Source organism: Narcine bancroftii, chromosome 3, assembly GCF_036971445.1.
Source record: "Narcine bancroftii isolate sNarBan1 chromosome 3, sNarBan1.hap1, whole genome shotgun sequence".
In the NCBI taxonomy this organism is placed as follows: domain Eukaryota; kingdom Metazoa; phylum Chordata; class Chondrichthyes; order Torpediniformes; family Narcinidae; genus Narcine; species Narcine bancroftii.
Window position 1 is genome coordinate 172,167,535 of NC_091471.1, and position 10,628 is coordinate 172,178,162.

Consider the following 10,628-nt stretch of genomic DNA (forward strand, 5'->3'; position numbering starts at 1 on the left):
GACAGACTTCTCGTGTTACAATTTCTCGTGTTACAATGGGGAAGGATGTGTAATGAAGGGGGAGGATAATGGGGGTGACATTACCAAAAAACAGCATCGGCTCTCGCTGCAGGGCGGGCCACCTCTAATACATTTTTGAAATGATCTTGCGGGCCAAATATAATTATATCGCGGGCCAAATTTGGCCCGCGGGCCAGAGTTTGACATGTGTGTTCTAGACCTTCTAGTCTGCCAAACCATTTTTCTGTCTAGTCCCACTCATCTGTACCCAGTCCATAGCCCTCCATGCCTCTCCCATCTATGTATCTGTCCAAACTCTTCTTAAATGTTTAAAATTGAGCCTGCATTCACCACTTCAGCTGGAAGTTCATTCCACACTCCCACTACTCTGTCAAGGAATTCCCCCTAAACTTTCCCTTTCTCCCTTAACCCATGTCCTCTGGCTTGCATCTTACCTTGCCTCAGTTACTTACCTATATTTATTGTGTATTTCCCTCAATTTTAAATACCTCCATCAAATCTCCCTTCATTCTTCTACGCTCCAGGGAATAAAGTCCTCACCTGTTTAACTCAGTCCCTGAAATCTGGCCAACATCCTAGTAAATCTTTTTGTATCTTATTGATCTCTTTCCTGTAGTTAAGTGACCAAAACTTCACCCAATACTACAAATTTGGCCTCCCCAATGTCTTATACAACTTTACCATTACATCCCAACTCCTGTGCTCAATACTTTGATTTATGAAGGCCAATATGCTAACAGCTCTTTACAACCCTATCTCCCTGTGATGCCACTTTCAGGTAATTGTATATTGGTTCTACCACACTTCTCAGTGCCCTACTATTTACTGTGTGTGACCTTTGAGTTTTTCCTTCCAAACTGCAACACTTCACAATGGTCTGCATTAAATTACATCTGCCAATTTTTTTTTTGCATATTTTTCCAGCTGGTTCAGATCCCTCTGCAAGTTTTGAAAACCTTCTTTGCTTTCCACAACACCTCAAATCTTACTGTCATCTGCAAACTTGCTGATCCAATTTACCACATTATCATTCCAGATCATTGATTATAGGTGACAAATAACAATGGTCCCACCAATGACAATAGCAATGATCTCTGAGGCACACTAATCACAGGCCTCCAGTCTGAGAAGCAATCATCCACCACCACCCTCTGGATTCTCCTGTCCAGCCATTGTCAAATCCACTTCTTCATGAATATCGAGTGTCTGAACCTTGCAGTCTCACCTCCCATGTGAGACCTTGTCAAAGGCCTTACTAAAGTCCAAGTAACAACATTCACAGCCTTTCCTTCATCAACTTTCCTGGTAACCTCCTTGAAAAACTATCAGATTGTTTAAACATGATCTACCATGTGCTAAGCCATGTTGATGATCACTAATCAATCCCTGGCTATCTAAATAGTTGTATATCTGATCTCTTAGAATGCCTTCCAATAATTTACCTACTACTGATGCCAGGCTCACTGGCCTATAATTTCCAGAGTTACTTTGGAGCTTTTAAACAATGGAACAACATAAGCTACCCTCTAATTCTTCAGCTAAGGTCTGCTTCAGCCCTGAACTAGCCCTGAACCAGCCGACCTCAAGGTCCAAGGGATTATCTTGTCAAGCTCTGGGGATTTATCCACCCTTATTTGATTTAAGACAGCAAGCACCACCTCCTCTTTAATCTGTAGATGTTCCATGACCTTACTGCTTGTTTTCCTTACTTCCCGCAACTCTGTGCCAGTTTCCTGAGTGAAGACTGATGCAAAAATTCCCATTTAAGATCTCCCCAGTATCTTTTGACTCCATTCAAAACCGACTCTGATCTTCAAGGGTACCAATTTTGTCCATTGATATCTATTTGCTCATAATATACCTGTAGAAACCCTTAAGATTTTTCTTCCCATTGTCTGCCAAATCAACCTCGTGTCTTTTAGCTTTCCTGATTTCTTCCTTGTTTTTATATTCTTCCAGTACCTTATTGCCATAACTTACTATGCACCTCTCTCTTCTTCCGAACCAGATCCCCAATATCCCTCGAAGACCAAGGATCCCAACACCTACTAACTCTGCCTTTAATCCTGATAGGAACATACAAACATTACTCTCAAATTTTCCCCTTTGAAGGTCTTATCTCACTCACCCTTTCCCCAAAACATTCCAAGCCATGCATTTTACTTCCTTGAAAATTTCCTCAAAATTGGCCTTTCTCCAATTTAGAATCTTAATCCAAAGCCAGGACTTATCCTTCTCCATAATTAACTTGAAACTAATGTCATTATGACCACTGAACCCAAAATGTTCCCCTACATATACTTCTGTCACCTGGCCTATCTCAATCTCTAAAAGATCCAGTATTGCACTCTTGTTAGTTAGTTCCTCCGCTGCAATCGTGTCTGCCTGTCCCGCATCGGACTTGTCAGCCACAAACGAGCCTGCAGCTGACGTGGACTTTTTACCCCCTCCATAAATCTTCGTCCGCGAAGCCAAGCCAAAGAAAGATCAGTGGTTCTCAACCTTGTTACTTTCCACTCACATACCACTGTATGTATTCCCTATGCTATAGGCGTTCTGTGATTAGTAAGGGATTGCTTAAGGTGGTATGTGGGTGGAAAGAAAAAGTTTGAATAAAACTGTTTTTAATCATACTGAATTGACTCATTATGTGCACGGTTTCATAACTCCAAAGGAAATGAGCCAATGACAATTTTTCTCAAGCAAAATATTCCAGTAACAATTGGGTCTAGAGCAGTGATTCTCAACCTTCCCTTCCCACTCACATAACACCTTAAGCAATCCCTTACTAATCACAGAGCATCAATGGCATAGGGAATACTTAACGTGGTATGTGAGTGGAAAGAAAAATGTTGAGAAACACTGCTCTATATATTTAGAAAACTTTCCTCAACACATTTGACAAACATCCAGCCCTTTTACAGTCCCAGTCAAGATGTTAAAAATCTTCCAGCAGCTGTCTCTGCAGATCTGCTCCACTAATTTGCATTGACTACAACCCCATGAATGTGGTCATACGTTTTCCGTTCCTCAGTTCCACCCACATAGCCTTAGTAGACGAGCCCTCCGGTTTGTCCTGCCTGAGCACAGCTGTGATATTTTTCCTAACGAGCAATGCCACTCCTCCCCTTCATCTTTCACCCACCCCCACCAGCTATATTCTATTGCATCTGAAATAATGGAAACCCAGAACACTGAACTGCCCCTCCTGCTACAAGTTTCACTAATAGCCACCATGTTGTAATTCCTCGTGCCAATCCACACTCTAAGCTCATCTGCCTTTCCTACAAAATTTGCCTTGAAATAAATGCACCCAAAAACATTTCCACCACATACAACCTGTTGATTTCTAGCATTACATGCAATTTTCACATCCCTTCTCTCATCTATCCATGCTGGTTCTCATCCCCCTGTAAATCTAATTTTAAACCACCTCCCCCAGAGCAGCAAGCAATCCTGTCAGAACAGGTCCCACCTTCCCTAGAAGAGAGTCCAATGATCCAGAAACCTGATGCCCTCCCTCCTCCATCATGTCTTTAGCCATGTTTTAAATTATCCTCCTATTTCTAATCTTATTGGCACAAGGTATGGGTAGCAAACCTGAAATCACAGCCCAGGAAGTCTTGTCTTTCATTGTAGCATCTAACTCCCTGAACTCTCCTTTCAGGACTTCCTTACACTTCTTACCCATGTCATTGGTCTTTACGTGGGCCACACCCTTTGGTTGCTCACCCTCCCTCCTGAGAATGCTGAGAACTCAATCTGAGATACCTCAGACCCTGGCAACATACCATCTGGGAATCTCAATCCCTTCCACAGAAGCTCTTAATCTAGCCCCTTAACTGTGGAATTGCCTATCACTATAGCTCACCTCTTACCCTCCCTTCCCTTCTTAGCCACAGGTTCAGACTCCATCCTAAAAACCTGATCGCTGCAGCCTGTCCCTCATAGTTCATTATTCCCAACAGAACTCAAAATGGTATACTGTAATTGAGGGTAATGGCCACAAGGGTGCCCCACACTGCCTGTCTGTTCCCTTTCCTGCTCTTGACTATCACCCTCCTGACTCCTAGGTGTGATAGGGTCCCTGTGACTTCTATCCCTCCACTCTAGCTCCTGAATGATTCAGTGTTCATCCAGCTCCAATTCCTTAACTCGGTTTGTCAGGAACTGTAACTAGATGCACTTTTTGCAGCATTTGTGTGTTTTTACTACAACCTCATTGTCTGCAGACTTTTGTGTTTTACTCCAGGGATTCGACTTGAACACTTTATCAGTGCCCATTTCCACTGCTCATCCTTTTGTGTTTGTTACCTTTGAACACATGTTCCCATTACCCCAGGATACTTAACCACAATTAATCATATCCTTTTCTTTGGCTTGGCTTCGCGGATGAAGATTTATGGAGGGGTATGTCCACGTCTGCTGCAGGCTCGTTGGTGACTGACAAGTCCAATGCGGGACAGGCAGGCACGGTTGCACGGTTGCAAGGGAAAATTGGTTGGTTGGGGTTGGGTGTTGGGTTTTTCCTCCTTTGTCTTTTGTCAGTGAGGTGGGCTCTGCGGTCTTCTTCAAAGGAGGTTGCTGCCCGCCGAACTGTGAGGCGCCAAGATGCACGGTTGGAGGCGATATCAGCCCACTGGCGGTGGTCAATGTGGCAGGCACCAAGAGATTTCTTTTTCTTTTTTTTTCAGGTCATAAGTTTATTTTCTTTTTTTTATATTTTTTTATTTTTCACACCATAAATCACATTAATCACGATACACACTTTTTCCTTTTCATACATATACAGTGCCATTTTCTCCCCCCCGCCTCCTCCCATCCCACCCTCCCTACCTCCCCCCTCTCGTCCATTTAAGGTATAAAATCTAGGATACATTAAACCAGTCAGACAATGTTGTCATTCAATAAAAATACACCAGAAATTCCACTGAGTCCATTCTTTTCATTTCCTTTTCCTTCCGTTAACTTAGGTAGTGATTGTCCCCAGTAGGTTTTTGCTATTGTGTTTAATGTAAGCCTCCCATATTTGTTCAAATATTTCAATATTATTTCTTAAACTATATGTTATTTTTTCCAATGGAATACATTTATTCATTTCTATATACCATTGTTGTATTTTCAAATTATCTTCCAATTTCCAGGTTGACATAATACATTTTTTTGCTACGGCTAGAGCTATCTCAACAAATCTTTTTTGTGCATCCTCCAAATCAATTCCAAATTCTTTGTTTTTTTATGTTATTTAGGAGGAAGATCTCTGGATTCTTTGGTATATTGTTTTCTGTTATTTTATTTAATATCTGATTTAGATCTTCCCAAAATTTTTCTACTTTCTCAAATGTCCAGATTGCATGAATTGTTGTTCCCATTTCTTTTTTACATCGAAAACATCTATCAGATACTGTTGGGTCCCATTTATTTAACTTTTGAGGTGTAATGTATAGCCTGTGTATCCAGTTATATTGTATCATACGTAACCTCGTATTTATTGTATTTCTCATCGTTCCAGAGCATAACTTCTCCCATGTTTCCTTTTTTATCTTTATATTTAAATCTTGTTCCCATTTTTGTTTAGTTTTACCATTTGTTTCCTCATTCTCCTTTTCTTGCAGTTTAATATACATATTTGTTATAAATCTTTTGATTATCATTGTATCTGTAATCACATATTCAAAGTTACATCCCTCTGGCAAACTCAAACTGCTTCCTAATTTATCCTTCAAGTAGGATCTCAATTGGTAATATGCCAGCGCTGTATCTTGAGTTATATTGTATTTATCTTTCATTTGTTCAAAGGATAAGAATCTATTTCCTGAAAAACAATTTTCTATTCTTTTAATCCCTTTTTTCTCCCATTCTCTAAAGGAAAGGTTATCTATTGTAAAAGGGAGTAACTTGTTTTGCGTCAATATTAGTTTTGGTAATTGATAATTTGTTTTATTTCTTTCTACATGAATCTTCTTCCAAATATTGAGTAGATGATGTAATACTGGAGAACTTCTATCTTGTACCAATTTTTCATCCCATTTATATAATATGTGTTCAGGTATCTTTTCCCCTATTTTGTCTAATTCTAATCTAGTCCAATCTGGCTTTTCCTTTGTTTGATAAAAATCTGATGGGTATCTTAATTGTGCGGCTCTATAATAATTTTTAAAGTTTGGCAGTTGTAAGCCTCCTTGTTTATACCATTCTGTTAATTTATCTAGTGCTATCCTCGGTTTCCCCCCTTTCCATAAAAATTTCCTTATTATTTTCTTTAACTCCTTGAAGAATTTCTCTGTCAGTTGTATTGGCAATGCCTGAAGTAGGTATAATATCCTTGGAAAAATGTTCATTTTAATACAGTTTATCCTTCCTATTAGTGTTAGTGGTAAATCTTTCCAATGCTCTAAATCATCCTGTAATTTTTTCATTAGTGGATAATAATTGAGTTTATATAGTTGGATGAGATTTTTGTTTATTTGTACACCTAGGTATCTTATTGCTTGCATTTGCCATCTAAATGGTGATTCCTTCTTAAATTTTGAGAAATCCGCATTATTCATAGGCATTGCTTCACTTTTATTTACATTGATCTTGTAACCTGACACTTCTCCAAATTCCTTCAATTTCTTATATAATTCTTTTATTGATAGTTCTGGTTCTGTTAAGTATACTATAACATCATCCGCAAATAAACTGATTTTATATTCCTTGTCTTTTATTTTTATCCCTTTTATATTATTTTCTGTTCTTATCAATTCTGCTAGTGGTTCTATAGCTAACGCAAACAATAAAGGTGATAGTGGGCATCCCTGCCGTGTTGACCAGCTTAGGTTAAATTGCTTTGATACATGTCCATTTACTGTCACTTTCGCTAATGGTCCCTTATATAATGCTTTAATCCAATTAATATACTTCTCCGGTAAACTGAATTTTTGCAAAACTTTGAACAAATAATTCCATTCTACTCTGTCAAAGGCCGTCTCTGCGTCTAAAGCAACTGCTACTGTTGGTGCTTTATTCCCTTCTACTGCATGAATTAAGTTAATAAATTTACAAATATTGTCTGTTGTGCGTCTTTTTTTGATAAATCCAGTTTGGACTAGATTTACCATTTTCGGTACATACTCTGCTAATCTGTTTGCTAATAGTTTAGCTATTATCTTATAATCTGTGTTAAGTAAAGATATTGGTCGATATGACGCTGGTGTAAGTGGATCTTTCCCTTGCTTTAGTATTACTGTAATTATTGCTGTTTTACATGAATCTGGTAAGCTTTGTGTTTTATCAATCTGGTTGATTACTTCCAGGAGGGGCGGAATTAATAAGTCTTTAAATGTTTTATAGAATTCTATTGAGAATCCATCCTCTCCTGGTGTCTTATTATTTGGTAATTTTTTTATTATTTCTTGTATTTCTACTATTCCAAATGGCTCTGTTAATTTATTTTGTTCCTCTATTTGTAGTTTTGGTAGTTCAATTTTAGTTAGAAATTCATTTATTTTCCCTTCTTTCCCTTCGTTTTCAGTTCGGTATAATTGTTCATAGAATTCTCTAAAGTTTTCCTTAATTTCTTTCGGATTATATGTAATTTGTTTGTCTTTTTTCCTTGATGCCAATACCATTTTCTTAGCTTGTTCTGTCTTAAGCTGCCATGCTAGGATTTTGTGCGTTATTTCCCCTAGTTCATAATATTTCTGTTTTGTCTTCATTATATTCTTCTCCACCTTATATGTTTGTTGTGTTTCATATTTTATTTTTTTATCTGCCAATTCTCTTCTTTTAGTTGTATCTTCCTTCATTGCTAATTCTTTTTCTATATTTACTATTTCCCTTTCCAACTGCTCTGTTTCCTGATTATAGTCCTTCTTCATCTTGGTTGCATAACTTATTATTTGCCCTCTAATGAATGCTTTCATTGCATCCCATAGTATAAACTTATCTTTCACTGATTTCGTATTTATTTCAAAATACATTTTAATTTGTTTTTCAATAAATTCTCTAAAATCCTGCCTTTTAAGTAACATGGGGTTTAATCTCCATCTATACATTCTTGGAGGGATGTCCTCTAACTTTACTGTCAATATTAAAGGTGAATGGTCTGATAGTATTCTAGCTTTATATTCTGTTTTTCTTACTCTATCTTGCATACGAGCTGATAACAAATATAGGTCTATTCTTGAGTATGTTTTATGTCTAGCCGAGTAATATGAATATTCCTTTTCCTTTGGGTGTTGTTTCCTCCATATATCCAAAAGTTGCATTTCTTCCATCGATTTAATTATAAATTTGGTTACTTTGTTCTTTCTGTTAATTTTTTTCCCAGTTTTGTCCATATTTGAATCCAAATTCAGGTTGAAATCCCCTCCTATTAATATGTTCCCTTGCGTATCTGCTATCTTCAAAAAGATATCTTGCATAAACTTTTGATCTTCTTCGTTAGGTGAATATACATTGAGTAGATTCCAAAACTCCGAATATATCTGACATTTTATCATTACATATCTCCCTGCTGGATCTATTATTTCCTCTTCTATTTTAAATGGCACATTTTTACTAATTAATATAGCTACTCCTCTTGCTTTTGAATTATACGATGCTGCTGTTACGTGTCCTACCCAATCTCTCTTTAATTTCTTGTGCTCCAATTCAGTTAAATGTGTTTCTTGCACAAATGCTATATCAATTTTTTCTTTTTTCAGTAAATTTAGCAGTTTCTTCCTTTTAATTTGGTTATGAATTCCATTAATATTTAAAGTCATATAGTTCAACGTAGCCATTTTATACTTTGTTTATCTTCCCTTTCCGTTTCTCCATCATTACCTTTCCTTCTTATCCATTTCTGTTTTCTTGTTTTGAACCCTTTATAAGACAACATTCCTAAAACATCAAACATTTTCCTTATTCTCCTATTTAAAACTTCTTTAGCCCCAATCCCCCCTTCCCCTCCTGAGTTGTCCTTTATCCCTTGTTGGACAACCACATCTCCCCTCTCCATTTGGATTTGCGAATTCACTCGCAAGCGTCAGCTGATTTTGCAGTGACCGTAACTCCTCCCCACCCAGCCCCCCCCAGAAAAGATTTCACTTTTCATATGTAACAAAGATCACTCTTTTAATTCCCTCCTTATTCCCTCTATTCCATTTCCTTCCCTTATTAATTCTTGTCTATACTATCTATATTTTCCTCTAAATACGGATACATTCATGTATGCAGATTATACATATACACACATATACCTCTTTACCCAAATACATATAAATCGTGGTCATTTTTACTCTTATTACATGTCTTCATCTCTCTGTTTGTTTTGTAGTTGTTCTGCAAATTTCCTTGCTTCCTCTGGATCCGAGAATAGTTTTTTTCCATAAGATCGCTTTCGATGTATTGAACTCCTTCCTCTTCTTCAGGAGTTCAAAACTTATGTGTCTTTTTAGTTCGCAGTCTTTTGTACTCTCGTTACACGTCTTCATCTCTCAGTCTATTTTGTAATTGTTCTGCAAATTTTCGTGCTTCCTCTTGATCCGAGAATAGTCTGTTTTGCTGTCCTCGTATTTATTGTATTTCTCATCGTTCCAGAGCATAACTTCTCCCATGTTTCCTTTTTTATCTTTATATTTAAATCTTGTTCCCATTTTTGTTTAGTTTTACCATTTGTTTCCTCATTCTCCTTTTCTTGCAGTTTAATATACATATTTGTTATAAATCTTTTGATTATCATTGTATCTGTAATCACATATTCAAAGTTACTTCCCTCTGGCAAACTCAAACTGCTTCCTAATTTATCCTTCAAGTAGGATCTCAATTGGTAATATGCCAGCGCTGTATCTTAAGTTATATTGTATTTATCTTTCATTAGTTCAAAGGATAAGAATCTATTTCCTGAAAAACAATTTTCTATTCTTTTAATCCCTTTTTTCTCCCATTCTCTAAAGGAAAGGTTATCTATTGTAAAAGGGAGTAACTTGTTTTGCGTCAATATTAGTTTTGGTAATTGATAAATATTTTCAATACCGCTGGATGCTTTAGTATAAATTTATACCCTTTCTTCCATAAAATCGCCTTTGCTGTATTGAACTCCTTTCTCTTCTTCAGGAGTTCAAAACTTATATCTGGATAAATGAAGATTTTTTGCACTTTGTACTCCAGTGGCTTGTTGCCCTCTCTTACTTTTTCCATTGTTTTCTCCAGTACCTTTTCTCTTGTAGTATATCTTAGGAATTTTACTAAAATAGATCTTGGCTTTTGTTGTGGTTGTGGTTTAAAGGCCAATGCTCTATGTGCCCTTTCTATTTCCATTTCTTGCTGTAGTTCTGGACGTCCTAGGATCCTGGGGATCCAATCTTTTATAAACTCTCTCATATTCTTGCCTTCTTCATCTTCCTTAAGGCCCACTATCTTTATGTTATTTCTTCTGTTATAATTTTCCATTATATCTATTTTCTGAGCTAACAGTTCTTGTGTCTCTTTAACTTTTTTATTAGATTCCTCTAATTTCTTTTTTAAGTCCTCTACCTCCATTTCTACTGCTGCTTCTCGTTCTTCCACCTTGTCCATTCTTTTTCCCATTTCTGATAAGGTCATATCTATTTTATTCATTTTCTCTTCTGTATTATTTA